This window comes from Mustela putorius, unplaced genomic scaffold, assembly GCF_011764305.1.
Source record: "Mustela putorius furo isolate JIRA1106 unplaced genomic scaffold, ASM1176430v1.1 tig00000083_pilon_pilon_pilon, whole genome shotgun sequence".
NCBI lineage: Eukaryota > Metazoa > Chordata > Mammalia > Carnivora > Mustelidae > Mustela > Mustela putorius.
Window position 1 is genome coordinate 9391096 of NW_025421273.1, and position 23905 is coordinate 9415000.

A 23905-nucleotide genomic window follows, 5' to 3' on the forward strand; every position below is an offset into this window, starting at 1 on the left:
ATGATGTAGGTCAATTTTCTCTCAATAAAACTGGAGAAAATAAAATAATATAGAAAAAAAGCGATGGCTTTTCTTAAAAAGAATGGGGATACTTGAGCATATATAAATGCTGAGAGGACATGGCCAGAAAAACAAAAGAGAAATTAAAGATTAAGGAGAAAGATGATTGATGGGGCAAGAAAAAATTAAGTTATATAATCTGCTGTAATGAGAGAAAGGGGGGTATGAAGATAAAATGAGGCATGATTTGAAAAGTATGAACAGAAATGAGGATATTCTTCCCAATGCCCTAATTTTTTCCCATTCAAAAGTAAGGCATGCTTATGAATTATGGAATGCAAAAAATTTCTCAACCTGACTTCAGAAGCACAATATATAAAGGAAATATTAATAAATTTGACTACATTAAAATAAAAAAAATTCCATAAGTAAAAGATACCATAAAAAGTGAGGTAACAAATTATATACTAGGGAAATTTATTTGTAATGCAGAAATTTCAGCTTCATTTTAGAATATACAAAAATGTAAAGACTATTATTCCCACTATAAACTCAAGAAAAAGCTGAATATATAAAAATCACAACTTTTCCTTAACTACTCTGAAAGCAGCAGTCTCAGAGGAACCAACTAGCCTGATATCTAAGAAAAAGTAAATGCCTTCATGGAACAGAGCTTCCCTCCACAGAAGAAGAGATGTCAGCTGGTCTGAATTCAGCCAGAATATTTAATGACTTACTGAAAGTCAAGAGTGGGCTACTATCAAAGTCCAGAGATACTTGAAGCCATAAACTCAAGGGTAATCTGCATTCACTAACAGACTTTTCTTTATCCTCACTAGATGCTCAGGAGAAAGACTGGAAACAAATTGGGAATCTGGATAAAGCATCCCTTGGTGATTCAAGCCTGTGAGAGGGAAGCTGGCAGTCTCTGAAGACACACCACTTGGATCATCCTCCCTGTAGACCAAAAACTGCAGACTGTTGTCACCAGGGCACAAGTGAAGATTCATTGCAGTCAAGAGAGATCAGAGATTCTCTGATACTCTATTGCTAAGAGAAGGACAGGACCCCTGAGAAAGCCTTATCCCCAAGACCCAAGAATACAGATTTTGCCTAAAGTCAAGGCTGAAGTAGTACAACAGAGAAGGTCTCTAATCCCAACTACCAGTCCAGCAAACACTGGACAACTAGTAGCAGCAGCCTACCACGGAGGGAGGCATAAAAGCATGAACACCGAACCTCTGTTAGGTAGAAGCTATGAGGAAAAGCCTGAAATAGAGAGTGGAGAACAAAGTCTCCAGCCACTCAAATGCCACTCTAAGTACAAATGAGTGCTTGAGTAATTTGAAACTGGTGATGCACGGAAGGTAGCCATACCAACAACAAAACCCAAACCCAGGTCAGTCACTGACTAGGTTGACTCAAATTAAAGACTTAGTAGAAAAAGAGAAATTCCCACTACCCGGCATAAGTACTATTTATTTCATATGTATTATCCTATATACCACACAAAGAAGATGAACACAAAGATAAAGATGAAGACAAAGAAAAATAGTTAACAGAAAAGGAGAAAAAAAAGGCAATCAAGAGAACCAGATTCATATACGGCCCCAATGTTGGAACTATTAGAAATAGAATATACCAAAGACTCTAATGGGAAATGTGGATGGAGTGCCTGCGTGGTTCAGTGGGTTAAGCCTCTGCCTTTGGCTCAGGTCATGATAGCAGGGTCCTGGGGTCTGGTCCTGCATGTGGCTCTCCGCTCAGCAGGGAGCCTGCTTCTCCTTCTCTCTGCCTGACTCTGCCTACTTGTGATCTCTCTCTCTCTCTCTCTGTCAAATAAATAAATAAAATCTTTAAAAAATATGAGTAACTTGCATGATCAGATGGAGACTTTTAGCAGAGATAGAAACTACTGGAAATGATTAAATGCAAATCCCAGGGATATAAAACAAAAACAAAAATAAAGAATGGCTTTAACAATCTAATTAGTAGAAATGATACCATCAAGGAAATAATCAGTGAACTTGAAAAGAGACTAATAGAAATTATCCAGACTGAAACACAAAAGAAAGAAGTGAAAAGGCATGAGAACATTCAAAAACTGTGACACAATTATGAACAAAAATGTATGTATTATTTGAATCTCAGAAGAAAGAAAAAGACATGATATGTATTTGAAGAAGCTGTAGCCCAAGATTTTCCCAAAATCTTAAATATCAACACACCAATCTAAAAAGTACAGAAAATACTAGAGTAATGACATATACCTACACCAATAAACAAATAAGCAAACAAACAAAAAATTCCATCTATATTGTATTCAAGCTTCTGAAAAATGAAAATAAAGAGAAAATTTTAAGACAACCAAAGCAAAACAAAACACAAATTACACACAGAGCAACAAAAATAAGAAAATATTTTGTATTTCTTGTTAGTACATAGGTGACATTGAAAGTTCTGAAACAAGGGGCGCCTGGGTGGCTCAGTGGGTTAAAGTCTCTGCTTTCAGCTCAGGTCATGATCCCGGGGTCCTGGGATCGAGCCCTGCATTGGGCTCTCTGCTTCAGCAGGGAGCCTGCTTCCTCCTCTCTCTGCTGCCTGCATCTCTCTTACTTGTGATCTCTGTCAAATAAATAAATAAAATCTTAAAACAAAAAAAAAAAAAGAAAGTTCTGAAACAGGAAAAACATCAACTCCAGATTTTTTAAAAGTAGAAATAACCTGTAAAAATTTGGAGGGATAAAGACTTTTATCCAGACAAATACAAACTGACAAATTCATTATCATCGGAACTGCACTGCAAGAAATAACAAAGGAAGCTCTTCAAGCAAGACATAACAGATACTTAGATCTCTTTTGTATCTCTTAGATATGAAAGAAATGGAGAGTGCTACAAATGGTATAAATGAAAGTAGATGTTAATTTCATCTTTTCTGACTAGTGACTATAAAAGATAATTGCCGAAGGCAGAGGCTGGCACACTTCTGTGAAAGACAGATAGTAAATATTTTAGGCTTTTTGGAATACACAGTTTCTGTCACAACCATTCAACTCTGCTATGGTTGTGTAAAAACAACCACTGACAATACATAAACAAAGAGGTGTGATTGTGTATAATATTTCATTTGTAAAAGTAATTAATATTCAGGATTTGGTCTACAGACCAGAGTTTGCTAACCACTGGCCTAAAGCAAAAATGGTAGCGATATATTAAATGCTTATGACATGTAGAAAAAATATATATAACAATAGCAAGAAGGAATGACAGGGATGATTGAGGAGTTATTGTTGTATAGTTCTTACACTAAAAGTATAGTATGCAATTATATCCCTGAGATATTTGAAGGTAGACTAATTAATAAAAACATTTATGGGGGCGCCTGGGTGGCTCAGTGGGTTAAGCCACTGCCTTCGGCTCAGGTCATGATCTCAGGGTCCTGGGATCGAGTCCCGCATCGGGCTCTCTGCTCGGCAGGGAGCCTGCTTCCCTCTCTCTCTCTCTCTCTGCCTGCCTCTCCATCTACTTGTGATTTCTCTCTGTCAAATAAATAAATAAAATCTTTAAAAATAAAAAAATAAAAAAATAAAAATAAAAACATTTATGGTGATTTGGGGAGTAATTACTAACTTTTAAAAATAAGATTAAATAATAAGCCAATCATGGAGGTAATTTTTTTTGGAATAACAAAAAAAACAAAATAAATTTAAAAGCAGAGGAAAAAACCAAAAACCAATGGCATAGAGAATACATAGTAAAAGGTTTGTTTTTAATCAAACCACATCAATAATAACATTAAATGTAAGCTACACACACATAGACACACACACACACACACACACACCAATTAAAGGAAAGAAGATTATCAGCGTGGATATTAAAAAATGGATTATATGCTTTATATTTATAATTAAAAACAATGACATGAATAGGTTAAAAGTAAAAGGACTGAAAAAGTTACATCATGGAATCACTAATCAAAAGAAAATTGCAGAGACTATATTAATACCAAATAAGATAGATTTCATGTAAAGAATATGAGCATTATATAATGATAACATGGTTATTAACTAAGAAGATGTAACAATCTTAAAGGTAAATGTACTTAACAGAACTTCATAATATATGAAGCAAAAACTTAAATACTTCTCAAAGGAGAAAAAATAAAACTTAAAGGAGAAATAGATAAATCCACAATGATATACTCAGAGATGCCAACATTCCTTTCTCAACAATGGACTGGACAAGTAGACAAAAAATCAGTGAGGATATATAATACTTAAATAACACTACCAACAACTTGACCTAATTGACAGTTACTACAAATCTCGTTCAACAACAGAATATACACTTTGTTTCAAAGTACACATGGAATATTTACTGAGATTATATCCTAGGTTGTAAAACAGACCTTAACAAACTAAAAAAACTGTGTGTGTGTATGTACATTTATATCAAAACCAGTCACTACACTACATATCAAAATGTGCTTAGAGGGAGATTTATAGGATTAAATGCTTATGTTAGAAAAGAAGTTCTCAGGTCAATAATATAAGCTAAAAAGCAATTCTACTTCTAAGGTTATAGTCTAGAAAAATTCTTGAAAATGTATACCAGAAGACAAAGGAATCTTCATATTAAATCAACTTCAATTAAAAAATATTGAAACAGGCTAAATGCCCTTCAAATGCCCTTATGCCTAAATGTCCATAGGAAAATGGACAAATACATTGTAACCTATTCATTTTATACAAAATGGATCTTCATTTCATATATCAACATTAATTAACTTCGCAAAGTATAAAGAAAAGAGGAGAAAGAATGAGGAGGGGCAGGAAGACACAGAGAGGGCTATGATTGTACTTATAAAAAATTTTAAAACACGTGAAATGATACTCTAGTTCTATGTTGTGTAGGGATACATAAACATGAAGTACAGTCACAGAGATATGCACGATAAACACTAAAATCAGAATCTTTATGATGTTTGGGAGGATGAGTATAAGGGATGTGATCAGAAAGGGGAACAGAAGAAACTTAATAGTTTGGGGAAAGTTTCATTAAACTGAGTAGTAGGTAAAAAGTATTTTCTATATTTTTCTTTATATCCCTGGTATGTCCCAAATTCTCATTGTAAATTTAATTAGCTAAAAAGGCAAAGTCATGTGTTGAGAGGAAGTGGGAAGGAAATTGGGTAGGAGCTTGGAAAAGAAAGGTAGAGTTTGGGTTTGCCTTTAAGAATACCAGATGAGGGAACAATGGGGGCAGACTTATGGGTCCAGCAGGGCCTAGAGACCACAGATCTGTAGTGGTCTCAGCCTGACTATCTCTGTGGCTTTCTCCAACCATGCTCAGCAGTATCATTGAGGAGGATAGTTTAGTTGACAGTGTAGGGGTTTGGCCTGCTGGTGCAGTGAGAGAAGAGTGCAACCAAGAATATAATAATACAAATATGACCAAACCGCTTTTAGACTGGAAGGGGAAGATGTAACGATACTGGAAGATGAGAGAATAATTCAGGTCTGAGTGATGAGAAGTCTTGGGGACTGCCACAGGCATACATGAGTCGCAGAAATTGTGTGGTATTGTTGGTCACTAGCACTAGTAAGAAGAAAAAGTTGTGCATCGTGAGTATTCAGGGGTTATCTCCATGGAAACTGAAATCTCCCAAGAGGATAGAAGGTAGGACTGGGAACTAGGGGAAGACAATGTCTACTAGGAAAATCTTCTTCCTGGAAGAAAGCAGGAATTTGGCCAAAGAGCACAGTAAAAAGGGTAGAAGTGTGGTACAGCTAGACATCCGCAATCTTAAACAAGGTCCTAACAGCTTAAAGGGCCTCTTGTGACTACTAGGAACATAGCAGCCCTGCCTCCAGTCTCTGTAGTATATGGCCAGTCTATATTAGAGCAGGCAGCCTGGAAGAAGGAAACCCCAGAAAACCAGGTTTCCATTAAGACCAAGAGACTAAGGAAACATTTTCTGAAGAGGTAGAAAGTGAAAGAAACATTTTGCATAGGAACAGAAGACCCCAAGGATATTATGTGACATTTTAAAAGTGAAAAGATCAGGGGAAGATTGAGTCACGGCCAACTAAGCCCATAACAAAATAAGGATGACACAAGGGGCAAACGACACTGGGCGGGAGGTGCGTGTGGTTTAGGTGGCATCCCAGGATGACAGGGAGGTAAAGCATCATACGATGGGCTGTGCTCAGGTTCTAAGCGTACCTCTGGTTAAAGATGTTCCCTAGCCTGTTCAGGCTGAGGTCCAGTCAGGCATTGTTGGAGGGTTGCTGTCACTATGTACCTGTGGCTTTTGTTTAGGTTTCCAAACAGTGCTTTGATGTAAAATGTTGAATAAATGATTATTTCTATCAATTTCAAAAATAAACAGAACAGCAATGCTCTATTATGGTGATGGTATAGCCTTTCAGTAGTTAACCCACTAAAAATGTGTTCACTTCATGCCAGTATCCCAAAAGTTCTGAAGCCAGGACATTCTGATCAACCAGATATATTTCACAATGCCAGATCACTTTACCCTCTGCACTCCCCAAATTTACAAGATGATGGACAAGGCTTATAAGGATCAGCCATATGCTATGTAAGAAGAGGTAAAACCAGGTATATGATGCAGATGGGGATTTACTCAGATTCTTTTTCCTCACTGGAAATGTCAGGGTACTTTGAAGGCTACCATCTTTGTAGTTTAATGATATTCAAAGTTCTGCAACCAGGCCCCTATTCTCACTAACAGGGATTTATTCTAATTTACATCATTTGAAAGGAATAGAAGAATTGAAAAAATGGTATCAGATAAAAGGTTCCTTTTGTGGAAAAAATGGCATAAACTGGCAAATTTGATATTTCACCTGAAAAAAAAAATATCAGGCATGTATTTAAGGTCAAGGCCTTCTTTCCTAACCCATGAGGCCCTTGACTAGGCAGAAGATAACTGCTGTTAGAGCCACGAATTAACATTCAGGGGCAACATTTCTGCCTGGGAAAACCAACTGTGTCAGTAGAAAATTTAATTCTCCACATCATCCATATGATTTTGCTACCAATATTAAATTCAATATGAGCCTTCTCATATTGAATAAGGAGAATAAAGATGAGAGTTATCAGGGCTCCAGATGGACCAAAAGTCTAGCTTCTGTTAGTCAGCAATGTTCTCCTCATCTTTATCACAAGGAATTAGCACTGACAGACTGAAGAGCAACAAATATTTTAAGGTTTTTGCCACTCAAGATGTGGTCCCTAGACCAGCAATATGCATTACCTGGAAGTCTATTAGATGTGCAGAACCTTGAACCAGATCCCAGAGGTGATAAATTAGAAACTTCATTATGGCATAGAGGATTTCCATCTACATTCAAGCACGAGAAGCACCATTTTAAGACACAGAAGACTACCTAGAATCCATGCTCATAAACTGGGAGAAGTGAATATGGGATTCCGCCAAATAAAGAGCCAACATGGGCTAAAGGCCCATATCACTTAATGGAATTTCTAGTCTGGTGTCAAGAGCTTTCATGGAACCTGGGCTTCAGTCTCTCTAGTCACTGGCTTACAACCTGCCTTATAGGACTTTAATTTCTACCCAGAATTTTATAATCTGGATTGTCTGCCTGGGGCCCTTGACACCCACCTACAGTTTTATTCCCCTATTTGTTGGCCTCTTTGTATTAGACTTTTTCCACTGACTAGCCCTAACCCAACCTTGATGGTATCCACTCTTTCTTCTTTTGATCTTTGCTTTCTCCAGCCTTAGCTCAGCTGCTGGACTCTTGACCAGGTCAGACCAAGGCACCTCTGTTAAATACCTAGCTAAACAGATCCAGGTCACTGTTTAGCTAGGAGAGTGCTGGAGGCACACTTTGGAGAGTGCTGGAGGCTGGCTAGGACATGTATTATGTAGCTCACAATAAGAACTAGTGTCTTAATGTCAGCAAAAGCAAGATCACCTAGAATCCAGCAATTTACTGAACATGTCTGGACTGGAGGGTCTTAGGATAAATATACATTGATTCAAACTACAGTGACACATGAAAACAGGGTGGGGGGGAGGATTTAATAACAATTGACTAGTGTGGTACACTTCCTTTTTTTTTTTTTGTAAATACCATATCAAAGGAGGTTCTACTAATATTCACTTCTACCACTGCTTTTGAAATTCACTTTAGTCAATAGCAGTCACAATTTTCTGAGTATTTATGTGCCTTTTCTGAGTATATATTATGTGCCATGCTCTGTTTTTTCACATTATATACATAACATTAATCTTTACAACAGATTTAAGTTGTAACTCCAGCTTCATAGGTGAAGAACTGAAGGTTAAAAAGTAATTTGCTCCACTTATTTGGATAAGTGAGAAAGTATATTTGAATTTCTAATTCCAGAGTCCTTTCTTTATTCTACCTGCCATCATTTTTTAATTTTATCTTACAAAAATCCTCAAAATTTTTTTATTTTAAAAAGATACTAGGGCAAATGTAGAGAAATTGGAGGAAGATCTAGGAGACATTTATTTTATTCATATTATTTTCTTTCTTAAAATAGAAATCTCTGGAAAATATATAAGATAATCAATATAGCCTTTAATGCTTAAGTTCCAGAATCCCCAGGAAAGACCAAAACAAAGCAAAACAAAATGAAATAATGCACCATGGTAGGTATTTTTATACTTCTGTTTATAACATTCTATCTCATTGAGACATACTCATCTATATAACTTTTACTTGGTCCTGGTGTGAATATATTTTCAGTGGACAAGCTGCCATGAAAAAAAAAAAAAACAAGAATAAAAATTCTAAATAATTGAAGCTCTAAATAAATAAAATTGAATATTAACAAATAATTGAAGCTCTAAGTAAAGCTCTAAGGGTTTGAACATATCCAATTCTCCAGATCCACCATTTTGGTTACTTAACAAAGGGGTAACATTTTCTTCTTTTGTGTGTTTGAATCATGGGGCTCCCTTTTGGAGACTGCAGTCTCAGTCAAGAAATATTGCTGAGTCAAATGTATATTAAATGAATACTCACTAAAACTAGCAAAATTTTGATGTTCCAAAAGACAGAATACAAAGCAGCAATGCAGAGAATCAAGGTCAATCTGTTGTTGCTCATTTGTCTCAAATTAAGATAAGAACAATGTTGGTGTCCACTGTATTTAATGCAGAAGAGCGAGGCTCGGCTAATCCTTGTGGCAAGTCCCCTTTAGTCCTGAGAACTCAGCATCACGCCAGATCTGCACCATATTTTACATAGATTTTTAACAGTGACCTGATGTTCTGAGGGGGAGCACTTGGACCAACTTTGGAAATGTAGATAGTCTGCCATTTAATTTGTTAGATTTTGCTGGGTCCATCATAACAATGAAAGCATCCTGAAGAACTGCAAAGTGTAGACATCAAAACATGCTTGATTTGATTTCATTCATCTCTTTGCAACAGGTTGGTTACATATACCTTCCCATCATCACTCTAAAATATTATAATCAAGTGTTGTCATAGAATATAACATTGAGGAGACTTCAAGAAACCAGTGGTTGTCTCATTTAAGGAATGGGAACACTCAGACCTAGAAATGAGGTAGGACAGCTCCAGGGGCCCAGCTAGTTAGTGCTAGGATTAGAGACAAAGTCTTTTGTTCTGAGCTTTTTACCTTTTTCTTCAGGGTGTGACACTCTTGTGCTTCTCACTTGTTATACAAAGGAAAGGAACTTTCATTGGATATTCCAGAAAAGACAGAAATCTCACAGGAACTTTTTCTTCTATAAATACCTCACGCGATGTATTGGATTTTGCTTACTTAACAAAAAGTTGTAAAACCTGGTCTTAAGCCCCAAAGACACTTTTAAAAATTTGCTATCACCCAGCAAAGGTTTAAAGAAATAATACAAGAGGGCTATACAGCAGTTCACTAGATGTTTGGGTATTTTTAGTGTCCTTCTCTGTGATCTGGAAAACTAAATAAAGGATAGGCGTTTATTGTCTGACAGGTTTTTCCCCCTGGTACTTTATTTATTTATTTATTTATTTATTTATTTGACAGAGAGAAAGAGAGAGAGAGAACAAGCAGAGGGAGTGGGAGAGGGAGAAGGGAGCCTGACGGGGACTCGATCCCAGCACCCTGGAATCATGACCTGAGCCGAAGGCAGACACTTAATGGACTGAGCCACCCAGGTACCCCTCCCCTGATACGTTTATTCAACAAACGTATATTCCAAATATAATGACTCCTAGCAGCCCATCTCAAGCCTATCTTAAGAAGCAGAGATATACAGAAAGAATTTTAATTTGGCTAGAAGTTGATTTTTTTTTTTTTTCACCTGTACTGAAGAAGAGGACTCCGAGGAAGTGTGCCTTGGTAACATCAAATATCTCAAATCCTTATGCGCACTGTTGCATCCAAACACCCAAGGCCAGTTAAGCACCCTGTGCTCAAGCAAGACTAAAACTGAAACTTTGATTATATCCGCAGGACATTTCTAATGTAGACATCAGACGTTATTAATTCACAGAACTGACTGAATTCCTTATGAGGATACATTTCAAGTTCCAATTAGTATTGACTAAATTATCTATAGTTTCTGATAATTAGTTGCTTATTTTCTTTTGAAATTTGAAATTTCAAAGTAAGACAGATGCTAAATTTAATTAAAATTTTATCTTCTGCTTTTTATAACAGACAAGAATAAACGTATATATGTGATAATTATAATTTCACTTCAGCTCTCCAGAGAAGTTCACAGAGTGCCTGAGGTTATCTACAAAGAACATGATACAGTAGAACTAAGTTTTCTCATTCGTACTGCCTACTGCATAAAGATAATGAGTCTCAGGTCTTTCACTGCAAGCAGGCCCCTTACTCTCCAATATGCACAAAGTCACACATTCTACATTAAAATGTTTACTCAATAAAACTGCACTACAATGAAATTAAGAGCAAACAATATGTAATGAAAAAAGAAAAAAAAAGAGAACTCAGTTGCTAAACCTGAGTTGGACAGAATATTATAAAAAAAATGAGCCTGAGCAGTAAGGTTCAAGCCATTATTCCACCTGCAAATTCTTCTAACATTTCTCTAGTGAATCTCATGGGACTTAAGGAAATCATGGATTGATTTGACAAATCCCCTTTGTAATGTGGGTTAATCTTTTGTAATCAGCTCGAGTATATTAAAGATTGCCACTAAGACAATATGATATCCAAACTCAAATTTTATGTGAAAAGTATGTCATTAATTTATGCCTGAATACTGAATAAAACATGTATAAACTTTCCTTCTACCTCTCCCATCTTCTCAGTCTCAGACTGAAGCCCTACAACTTCTAGGATTGCTTTGATCCCATGTATAAGAAGTAAGGAAAGTAAATACCACAATCATGAATTCATAGGATATGCATTTATTGAGCATCTTCTATATAGCATACAGTGTGTAAATAGACAAGTTTCTTTTTATATTGTCTTTGCCAAAGTACTGGTTTCAAGACTTTCAGTAGAGTAACCAACAAAATACCTACCTCCACATCTTTTTCTCCCTCCTGCTTCTAACCCTCTGTCCCATTTCCACACTTCCCCACCCCTCTACTCCCACACATATTTTAGCACTTAACATTTCCTGGCTCTTTTCCCTTTAGTAAAATACGCTTGAGAATTTCCTTACCCTTTATCCTTTGTCTGAAAAGTTAGCAAATGTGTCTTTGCTTGACTATTTCTTGTTATTGTTCTGTGGTCTTTCTTTTATAAATTAACTGTTAGTCTGGTATCTGGTATCTGAATCCCTCTCACATGTCACTTACTGTTACAGTAATTTGTCATGAGAGAGGTTGTACAGCATTGTGGTAAAGAAACCTATTTGGGGGGCTACTGGGCTGCTCAGGCGTTGAACATATGACTCTTGATTTCAGCTTAGGTGATGATTTCAGGATCCTGGGATAGAACCCTGTGTCGGGCTCAGTGCTCAGAGGGGAATCTGATTGGATTCTCTCTCTCTCTCTCTCTCCTCTTTCCTTCCCTGAGCTCACACACTTTCTCTCTCTAAAATAAATAAATAAATCTTAAGGGAAAAAAAAAAAAGAAGAGAAAAGAAAAAAGTAACCTATTATGGATCCAGAATGTTGAGTCTCTGCCACTTACTCTGGGACATTGGGCAATGTCCTTAACCATACTATCCCTTAGTTTTCTCAACATAAATTGGTAAAATCGTGATACCTACCTAATTAATTGCAGAGATAATTAAATAAATTAATATAATATATGCAAAGTTTTTGGGCATTCCATTTCTAGCAAAGATGGCCCAATGCAACAAAACACTGTATTCTCCACTGATTAGAAGTAAACACAAAAAGCAAGCTACCTAAGGATTTTAAAAATAAACAAAAGCAGGAAAATTGTGAAAGGAAGCTAAATCATGGAGCAGTAAACCATATGAGGGTGAATTTTTCACTTTTCTTGTGCTTTTGACCTGAAGGCAGTCCCCATTTCTTGGCATAGGCCATAAAACTGGGACAGTTTTTTTAAAAAATTGAAATCATGTAATCATGTTTTCAGAACACAATGGTCCTAGACTAAAATACAATAACAAAAAGGTATCTGGAAAACTCAAATGTTTGAGAATTAAGCAATACAGTTCTATGTAACCACTGGGCCAAAGAGAAAGTCACAGAAGTAATTGTGAAAATACAAATAATCAAAATTCGTGGGATGCAACTGAAGTGGTACTGGCAGAAACTTAGAATGCTAACATTAGAAAAGTCTTAAATCTATGATCTAAAATGTCATTCTAGGAAACAAAAAGGAGTATATTAAACTCAAAGCAAGCAAAAGAAAGAGAATAATAAAAACAAAAGCAGAAATCAATGTGATTGAAAATTAAAACAATTGAGAAAATCAATGAAACCAAAATCTGGTTCTTTGAAAAGATAAATAAAATTGATAAACTCTAGACAGATGGACCAAGATTAAAACATGCTATAAATTACAATATTGGAATAGAAGAGGGGACATCATTATAGATCATTGACCTTAAAATAATAATAAAGAGAACTATCCTGAAGAATGTGAAGATTTAAAAAGATAACAGATGAAAGTGAACAATTTCTTGAATGAAAATTACAAAATTTCACCCACGAAAAAATAGATAACCTGAATGGTCCTGTACCTATTACAGAAATTGAATTTATATTTAAATACTATAAATAAAACTCCAGGTTATATGGCATTCCTGGTGAACTGTACTGAAGATTTGAAGAATACTAACAAATCTACACTCAAACTCTCAAATCTAATCTCAAGCTCTTTGAGAAAATAGAAAATGGAGAATACTTCCCAACTCATTTTATGAGGTCAGCATTATCTTGACAGAAAAGTAAAGATGCTATAAGAAAAGAAAAATATGGACCGATATGTCATGAACTTACACAAAAATTATCAACAAAATCTTAGCTATAACAAATATAATCAATAGTATATAAAAAGTTTTTTCCCCCCCCAGGACAAACCAGCATACAGAGGGTTTTTTCCAGGAATGCAAAACTATGTTAACATTCAAAACTCTATTAATGCAATTCATTGTATCAAAAAAATAAAAAAGAAAAACATTTGATCATCCCAAAGATACAGAAAAAAAATACTTGAGGAAATTCAACGCGCATAAAATAGAATTCTATGATAAAAAACTCTCAGCAATATAGGAATAGAAGGAAAGTACTTTAACCCAATAAGGGGATCTATAAAAATCCTACAGCTATCAATAGAAATGAATTATAAAAGACTCAACACTTTTCTGCTAAGATCAGGAATAAGGTCAGACTTCCCCCCTTTTTTTTAATACTTTCCAGTGTTGTCTTCAATTTCATTCGGTCAACTAATGCAATAAGTCAAGGAAAAGAATTATAAGACATACAGATTGAAAATGAATAATGCTATTTGCAGACAACATTGTTTCTACATAGCAAATTTTATAACCAAACTCAGACAGCTGATGTGACTGTAGCCCAGTACTCATGGCCTAAATTCATCTCAGCAGTAATACAGATACCAATGTGGAAGCAAACAGTAACCTTGGCAGAGGTTCACTCCTTTGGTGAGTTTATTAGTAAAAGAAAACAGAACAAAGTAGAGGATGGAAGAAAAGAGCCATTAACATACACAGTTGAGTTTCACTGACTCCATGTCCATGTTACTTTCCACAGATGGGGAATAAGGGACACTGCCTGAAAACAAACAAACAAACAAAAGGGGACTAAGATAGTTATCTCAGGAAATACCTGAGACTGCTTCAGAGATGATACTTAATTGGACTTTGAGAGATTTGTGCATCAAAAATGTAGGGATAGATAAAAGGGAAGGAAAAGAGAAGAGCAGTTAAAGAAAAAAGTCAGAACAAAAGACACAAAAGAAGGAAACATTGAAAAAGTTGATGAAAGCAAAGACAAAAAGCTACAGATATAGAATATGCATAAACAACAGGAAGTTGGCTAATCTGATCGGAGCAGAATGCATGGAGAAGCAGCAGGAAGTGGGGGCATTATCACTGAATTAAATCATTCATAGGGAGGACAACTGCTTTTGCTTAGGATGTTAGATATGGTGTTTGTAAACCAGGAAATAGGACAATGAAGGTTATGCTCTTCCTGGCACTGTTAATTCACTGTTTTATTCAATTAAACCAATATTAATCAAGCAACTATCATGTCTAACAGCATGCAAAGTGCTATAATTCAGAATTATATGCCACTATGCTTTTATATTGGGCTTTACAATCTGATGAGCAGAATCCAATGTATCTATAAAAAAAAAAAAGTTTGAGTAAAGGGATTTATGAATCTACTTTTGAGTCTTTGTCTCCAGGATACAGAATCAACAAGTATTTTCTGACTGTTTTGTATTTGCATTCTTCTGTGCTAGATATTATTTTATGTATTCTCAAATTTAGTTTTGTTTCCTATTACTTCTTTCTCTTATTTCTTTCCTTTCTAGAACTTAATATATCTAGATCTGCTACTATATACTGTTCAGTGTATAAGTCAAAAGACAACTAAGACAGAAACCATGTTGCATGGGATTTAAAATTCCATTTTAGAGATGGCTAAACTGAGATTGCACATGGTTAGAAAATGTGTCCAAGGTCAGACAGGGAATAAGTTAGGGAACAGGGATTCAACTCAGGCTTCAAAACTTTAAAAACATTGTTTTTGCACTGAGCACTATATAGTTCCTAGAAATTACAATTGATAAAGATGAAAAGACTAGTCATTTGGTTGGGAAAATTCCTCCTGAAAGAGAAAACAGCAAGTTCAGTTTCATGCCAGATAACGTGTTCCCCAGCGGCCGACTCATTCCATCTGGCTAAAATATTATCAATTTCTATTTTTATCCCTACTGTCATGTTTTCATGTTGATCTTTTTCTTTTTTTTCTTTTTCTTTTTCTCTTTCTCTTTCTTTCCCTTGCTATTTCAATTAAGATTTCTAATTAGATTCCAAATTTGAGACATCTCTAGTAAAAAGCGAATGGCGAGAGCAGTAATTAAAGGACAGCTGTCTCTTGTCTTTCTGGGAATGAAACAAGGCTTTTTGTTCTAAGTTACAAAATTCTAGGGAATTCTTCATGTATTTTTCTTATTGTCTTAAGAATAACTGAAATTATTGTCTTAAGTTAACTGAAATGAAAAATGCTGAATTGATCTTAAAAAAGTCAATGCCCTTTCCAATGCGGATGCTTCTCAGCACCTCTCTTCTGGAATAAGTGTAGGTTAACTCTAATATTCTGGTTCCTTGACACTTTTATTATTATAAATACAAAATCTCCCCACTTTATACAAAATCAAGTCGTTCTTAGGTGCTAATGTAAGCAGTACCCCAAGTCATTTTCCTCATTTTAAGTTTCTTTTTTTTCCTCATTTTAAGCTTCTTTTTTTTTTTTTTAAGATTTTATTTATTTATCTGACAGAGAGAAAGAGAGGTCACAAGTAGGCAGAGAGGCAGGTGGGATGGGGGGAAGCAGGCTCCCCGCTGAGCAGAGAGCCCAATCCAGGGCATCATGACCTGAGCCGAGAAGAGAGGCTTAACCCACTGAGCTACCCAGGCACCCAAGACTTTTTTAAATTATGAGAACAAATCAAGGTGAATAGGATATTTTCAATGGAAAGGAATAAGGTTCCCAGCAGCTGAGATGCAAACACGTTTTTATGGTTTTCCTTTGCCTGATTTAAGAGAACAAATATTACTAATACTGCTAAAGAGAATTCTTTAGTAAGACCTTACTCCATATTATTTTCACATGAAAATTATAATCAGGATTTGAAACAATTAACCATATAATTCAGGTCAAGAAAAATCTTCTGTCTGAAAAACCTAAACCACTGAAGCAAAACAGATTTTTTTCTTCTAGCTTGAATTATCTAGATTCTAGCAAATTAGTAAATTATCTATTATAATTTAATGTGCATAGCCACTGAATAGTTCAAATTACCTAAAAGGCAGGCCAGCCTCAGATGTATAAAGAACTTTTTAAAATACATATTTCCAAGAAAGAACCTTTGGAAACTCTGTCTAATGTAAAGCCTCTGCCTTCGACTCAGGTCATGATCCCAAGGTACTGGGATCGAGCCCCACATCCCCCTCTCTCTCTGCCTGTTTCCTCTTCTCTCTGCCTTCTTCTCTGCCTACTTGTGATCTCTATCAAATGAATAAATAAAATCTAAAAAAAAAATATATTATTTTCCAGAGAAAGTCTCTCTGTTTAACCAGTTTACAATAGATTCCCTCCTTGTCTTTTAGTACTTTCTCCCACAAACTGCTATTTCTCTTCATAGCACTTATCACAGTTTTTATTCATACGTTGATATGTGCTTATTTATTTCATGTCACTTCCACAAGACTGTAAGCACCTTAAGAGCAGCAATGGACCATGCTGTTTTGTTCAATTCTATAAAATCACCAATTATTTGTTGTGTTTGCATATAACAGGCCTTTAATGAATGTGTTAATTTAATAAAAAATATTATTATTACTTAATTCCTTCACATTTCTATCTAGGCCTGGCCTCCCTGAAACTCTCAAGATTAATTTAGTCTATACCTAGAAATCAATTCCTCTTCAGGATATGGTCAGCCATCTATAACATACAGTCACACATATTCTAAGACACCAAAGTAGCATTTTTGTAAAACTAGCAATTTTGTAAAATATTTTGTAAAATATTTAAAATGTAAAAACTCTAAGATTGAATTATTCATCAATCTAAATGAGTATTATGTTAATTAATTACTGAGAATCGTTCTTGTACCTGCTTTACTGTTGTATTCCTCAAATTGCTCTGCTATTCGATTATTGCTTTGCTAACTTTAGAGCTCTGTAAAGGACAAAGGACAAAATGTTAGATCGTGGTGTTTCACTGGGAACTTCTCTTACTAATGCAGACCTAGCTAAAATATTTCATATGTTCCTAATACCCATCATTCCAAACTTGAAGACTTACCATCACAAAATCATGGGATATAGCTATTTCTTATTTATATTCTTCTTTTTAAAATTATTTTTATTAACATATAATGTATTATTTGCCCCAGGGGTACAGGTCTGTGAATCAGCAGGCTTACACATTTCACAGCACTCACCATAGCCCATACCTTTCCCAATGTCCATAACCCAACCACCCTATGGGGAAGAATTATAGCTGACCCTTATTTATTTGCTTACACAAACCAGGTGCTGTTCTAGGTTGCGTGTATTAATTCATCTATTCCTCATCACCACTGGTGAGGCAAGGGTTAACACAGCAGGCCCAAGTTACTCAATGCACGTTCCAATGCACTGCACATTCCAATGAAAAGCCTATCTACAAGATTGGCCTTTCGCCAGGTCCTGGAAGATAACCTCTGAGCTCTTGAAATAGCCGGCTTGATAAGAGAGTTTTTGTATGCCTGTGCCTTGGCCTCTGTTCTTTCAGTTTGACCAGATACATTTACAGTGAACACCTGTTTTCCTTTGGGGGAAGGGGAGGCTAAAGCCTGAGTAGCTGAGGTTAGTCATAGGGTGCTCCATGCTTAGTGACTGACCCCTCATGAAACTACATGACTGACCCCCATTAAAACTCTAGTGATCAAAGCTTGGCTGAGCTTCTTCCCTGACAGACCACATGCCACACAGTTCGTCACACATTGTCTCTGGGAGAATGAAGCTCATACCCATGGGATTCCACTGGGAAGGAACACCTGGAAGTTAGCAGAGGGACTTTGCTTCCCCTTTGCTGATCATAATCTGTTTCCTTTCTCTGCAATAAATCACGGCTGGGAGTTAATGGTTTATCTGAATCTTGGGAGTTCTTCTAGCAAATCATCAAGCCTGAAGGTGGTCTTGGGGACTCCTCCCCCCAACCCCTCACATAACACCCTGTAAGGTAGGTACTATTATGACCCACATTTCATGGACAGAGAAATTGGCAAAGAAAGGTGAGTTAACTCAATCAAAGTCCCATGACTAGTTTAAGTGTCAGTATTTAAATTTGAACCTATGATCTGGCTCCAGAGACTGCGCATTTTTTATATTTTACCAATTATGTCATGTTGTTTATCAAAATATTTATAGTTATCTGTCATTCAGTAAGTGTACCAAGAAATGCAACGTGGTTCTTTTTTCTTATTTTATTATCAGGAATAATTTTCAAATTATAAATGTATTATTAATTACCAAGATTTCATTTTATCTGTCAAAAAAAGAGTAATAACAATAAGTTTTATTATTAAATTGTTCTTTAACCACTATACTTTATTCAAAACAAACTTTCCTTCAGCCTTGTCAATAATGCAAATGTGACATAAGATTTTCTCATGTTCTCATATATCTCTCACCATTCTAAATGGTTTTAATTTTTGTTTATTTTTATTTTTTTAAGATTTTATTAATTTGGGATGCCTGGGAGGCTCAGTTAGTTAAGTGTCTGCTTTTGGCTCAGGTCATGATCCCGGACTCCTGGGATTGAGTCCCGCATTGGACTCCCTGCTCAGCAGGGAATCTGCTTCTCCCTCTGCCTGCTGCTCTCTCTCTCTCTCTTTCTGACAAATAAATAGATAAAATCCAAAATTTTTTTTATTAATTTGTTTATTTGAGAGAGAGAGAGTGAGTGAGAGAGAGAACACAAGCAGGGGTGGAGGGAGAAGCAGGCTACACTGCCCAGCAGGAAGCCTGATGCAGGGCTGGATCCCAGGATTCTGGGATCATGACCTGAGCCAAAGACAGATGCTTAACCAACTGAGCCACCCAGGAGCCTCTCTAAATTGTTTTTAATATGGGGCTGAAAACCACAGAGTTAACTACAGAGTTAAATCACACCAGGTACACTTACTTTGGGGAAAATAAAACACTTTATCATGCTTTTTCTTAAGATATCTAATTTTTTTTTAGCCTGATAGAACCAGAATTGCTTTCAAAGTAAGTGTTTGAAAAAATAGTTTCAGAACAGGAGAAAGCATGAAGCTAGTCATTCAGTTGCTACTAAAGAAAATGAATTGCATGGAGCACTGGTTGTTGTACATAAACAATGAATCTTGGAACACTGCATAAAAAACTAATGATGTATTTTATGGTGACTAACATAACACAATTAAAAAAGAAAATGAAAACCATCAATTGAGTTTTAAACACAGAAGATAAAAATAATTTACCAATTATGTGGAAAAGTCTTAAGTTTGCTATAGTTAGCTTTATTCAGGTAGACTTTGCATAAAGTGCTTTGGTGTAATTAGTCATTGCTGCTAGGTGTATGAGGTAGTTGTTTTATTCTAACACTTGAACAAAACTGTAATTCATTCTCTTACCTTTCTTTTAATCCACCCAAGACTAAGCATTGTTCTCTGTTGTACATACTGTGGATGATAGTGTCTTTCTCTTTTCTTTTTTTTTTTTTTTAAGATTTTATTTATTTATTTGACGGAGAGAGAGAGAGATCACAAGTAGGTAGAGAGGCAGGCAGAGAGAGAGGGGGAGAAGCAGGCTTCCTGCTGAGCAGAGAGCCTGATGCGGGGCTCGATCCCAGGACCCTGAGATCACGACCTGAGCTGAAGGCAGAGGCTTAACCCACTGAGCCACCCAGGCACCCCAACAGTGTCTTGCTCTTATCATTTAAATAGACTACACACCTCTTGATACTTTGAGGTGTCATTACATCTGCAGAGGTAATGAGTCTACCTTGCAATGTGGATGTACAGAGGTCAGTGTACTCTCATATGACCCACAGTGTCTAAACAAGCCCTTGAAATAACTTTAAAAAATATGCATAGAGCACGCAGAGAAAGGGCAACACCTCACATAGTGATGATGAAATATATCAAATATAAACCGGATAATTGTGCAAGTCCAAAGAATAAGTTTATGATGCAGAAGGACCAACCGTATTAGGTAAGCCTGAGTCTTTCAGACTCATTTTGTCTCCCTTATGGTGCTGTACTTTATCAACTTTCATCATGTAGCAAGAACCAGTATTTACCCAAACCCACCAAAGTGTGTGGTCACTTTAAACAAACATCCCACAGAGTTAATGCCAATCAAAAGCCTTATTTAAGAACTTACCAACACCTTCACAAAACATGATCAAGTAGATCATTAAGCCTTAATTAGGTCATAAAAGTTTATCTTTTAAGTTGAAAATGTAAAACTTTATTTTGAACAATTTCTGGATATTAAGTTGGATTAAACATTACTGATTAGAATTAAAATATGGAATATTAAAAAAAATTAGAATATGGATGCCTAAGTGACTAGTGAGTTAAGTATCTGCCTTTGGTTCAGGTCATGATCCCAGGGTCCTGAGACTGGGTCCCGTTTTGGGCTCCTTGTTCAGCAGGGAGCCTGCTTCTCCCTCTCCTTTTCCCTCTCCCATGCCTGGGTGCACTCTTGTACTTTCTTTCTGACAGATAAGTAAATAAAATCTTAAAAAAACAATTGGACTAGACTTTATTGGGCTCCACCTTATGTTATCAAAATTAGTGCCTTCTTTGGTTCCTCTATCCATTCCGTTTGTGGCCCTGAATGATATTTTCATCGATCATATCCTGCCTCCTTCTACCCCAGTGCCCTGGTGTGACAGGCATGTATGTTAATTCAAAGCTTGTTATTTGCCTTTTCTATATTGCCCCATGAAAGAAAGCTGGACTTGAGGTGCCTTTTTGTTGTTTCCAGACAGTCTGGGTGAGTCCAGGGGAAGATCTCCCCTCAGAGAGAGGATTGGGGCTATTAGGCCAAAGGCAGGAGCTGAGTGGAATGGAGTTGGGAAAAGATCAGGGGAAGAGCATGCTGTGTCTGTCAGAAAGTTGTTTGATATGAAGGTCCTCATCAGTTCTGAAAAACTCACACATTCATCCCTGGAAAGATCCAGCAGTTAAAAAACAAACAGAGAAACAAAACTGCAAAATGCCCTTGGGTAACTGCAAAGCCGTCAGGAGGTAAGTACAGGAAATGAAGGAGAAACCATATAATATAAATAAAAGCTACCCGGTGTATAGACCGTTGTAAATATTTAGATAAGGCCAGACAGCTAACAGAAGCAGAACCTGTCTTCAACCCAAGCCTTTGGTTCTAGGACTCATTCTCATAACAACTAGACCAGGCTGCCTATTTTGGAAGGCAGTGTAGACCATGTTAAGGATTAGACGTTGCTTTCCACGAGACACCGAAAGTATTTTTTTTTCTTAAAGATTATTTACTCATTTTAGAGAGAGAATGAGTGAGTGTGGGGGTGGGAGGGGCAGAGGGAGAGGGAGAGAAGCCCAAGCAGAGTTCCCATGACCACGGTGCTGGACGCAGGGCTTGATCCGGTAACCACAAGATCACCTGAACTGAAACCCAGTCGTGGCTTAACTGACTGAGCTATCTAGGCTCCCTGAAGCTATAAAGATTTCACGCAAGAAACAAGATGATCAAGGTTGTGTTTCAGATGGAATAGTGAGTAGCCGTGAGAAATGGAGCCTGGAGGAAGAAGACATTAGAGAGGTTAATTTGGAGGCTATTACAAAGCTTTAGCAGGAGATGATCAAAACGTAATTTAAAGCAGTGGTGATAAGGATAGGGAGTGATAGATTTCAGAGATATTTTAGAGGAAAAGTGGGCCTGTGGGGAATAAAAAGGAGATTTCTCCGAGGTTTCATTAAATCAATATAGGCATGTACAACGTGTAACCTACTGATTTTGTTGACCTAGAAGTTCAACCCTTTATATTGACTTACCTGCTTTTGCTTTCCTAGCTTTTTGTGCATGGCTTGTGGTATGAATTGGGACTAATAGTCCAAATATCTAAATACACGTAGAATATAACCACTAATTAGTACCAATGCAGAAAATTAAATATTTGAGAATATTTTCAATACACTGTTCTATCCAAACATGAGTCTTCCAGATTACAATACAGCTATGCAATGCTCTGATATTAAATCTCAAAAACATCTAAAAAAAAAAAAAGCTTGCCTTATATATGATATACATAGCATTAGGATCTATAATAACTGTCTCTAGAATAGATGTGAAATTTAATTCTACCTTCAAAAGCAGGTTTTCAAAAATCTTATTTTAGTTTCCCAATTCCCATCCCTTATTGTAAAGACAAAGTAAAATTTAGCTGACAATGAGATTATTCTCAACATGATCTCCATATTAACTAAAAAACTACAAAACATTCTATTAAAATTAATAAAGTGACTCAATAAAAGTCTTAGGATGTGAGGTGAATTTGTAACAATGACTTTCCATATCATAGCAATAAACAGAAAATAAATTTTCAAAATAAATGAATGCAACTCCCAATAGCATTGGTGATCTTGAATCACTACCACAGTAATAGCAAAATTAATAAGCTACTTATGAATAATTAGGTAAAGAAAATTATAAAAAGCTGTAAAGAGAAATACGAAACTATAACAAATGCATGAATAGGAAAGTATTTACAAGATAAATACCACTTATTTCCAAACTAATTTATATTTTTAGCATAATTCCAATCAAAATTCTAATGGGAATAATTTTGGAGCCTATTAAAACTTTCTAAAGTTCATATGAAAAAGAGTCATGGATCATAACAAAAATTCTGAACTTGAATACTAAAGGGAGGTTTTGCTCTCCTGATTAAATACATTGTTGTGATACATTTAACGCAGGTAGAACTGGCTTAGAAATTATGTACAAATTACTTTGAAAATACAGGTAATTCCAGAAACATCCTATTTTATGCTTTCATTCAACAAATATTTAATTCCAATCATATACCAAGATCTATGTCTCTTAAAGGAACCCCAATTCTTGTCCTCAGAAAGTTTGATGTAAAGAAACTAAGAAGTATTTTCATTATGGTAGAAATTGAGACAGATGGGCATTGGATTCTATGGATGCATATATTATGGAAACCTAACATCAGTGTGTGTGATAAAATGAACACCACAAATTAATGAGAAGGGAAGGATTTTTTTCATAATGTTGATGTAATTTGTCTAACTTTTTGGAATAAAATCAAATATGTCCCATTAGATAGAGGTATAAATTCCAGATATACCATGGCATTAAATACAAATAAAATACAATATAAAAAATAAATAAAAATGGAATTGATTATATGCCCTTTTGAAGAAATCAGTTGTACTTCTGAAGCTTGTAAGTGGCAAAAGAAATTAAAAAGAAAATGCTTGGTAGATTGAACTATGCAAAAAAATTTCCCTACATTAAAAAAAAAAATTATTTGCAACAAATGCAATGCACCAAAATCCATTTTATATATATACTGAATACCAAAACACCAACGGATACCTCACAATGAAGAAACAAGTCATTAACGAACATATGGAAAACGTTCAACCTCATTAGTACTCAAGGAAATAACCATTAAAACAATGACTGACAATATTTCATCTA

The 23905-nt window shown here is 35.9% G+C and overlaps 1 protein-coding gene across 4 annotated transcripts in view; it reads right to left on the minus strand.

The window, feature by feature from the left end:
- INPP4B (inositol polyphosphate-4-phosphatase type II B) overlaps positions 1-23905 on the minus strand; it is an 830315-nt gene that overhangs the window by 383136 nt on the left and 423274 nt on the right. For 3 of the 4 annotated variants that reach the window (XM_004768442.3, XM_004768440.3, XM_004768443.3), the window contains one exon: positions 17301-17366. The exons of the other annotated variant lie outside the window; for it this stretch is intronic. The gene's annotated coding sequence lies outside the window, so the exon portion shown is untranslated. The remainder of the gene's footprint in view (positions 1-17300; positions 17367-23905) is intronic. 4 annotated transcript variants of the gene reach the window in all.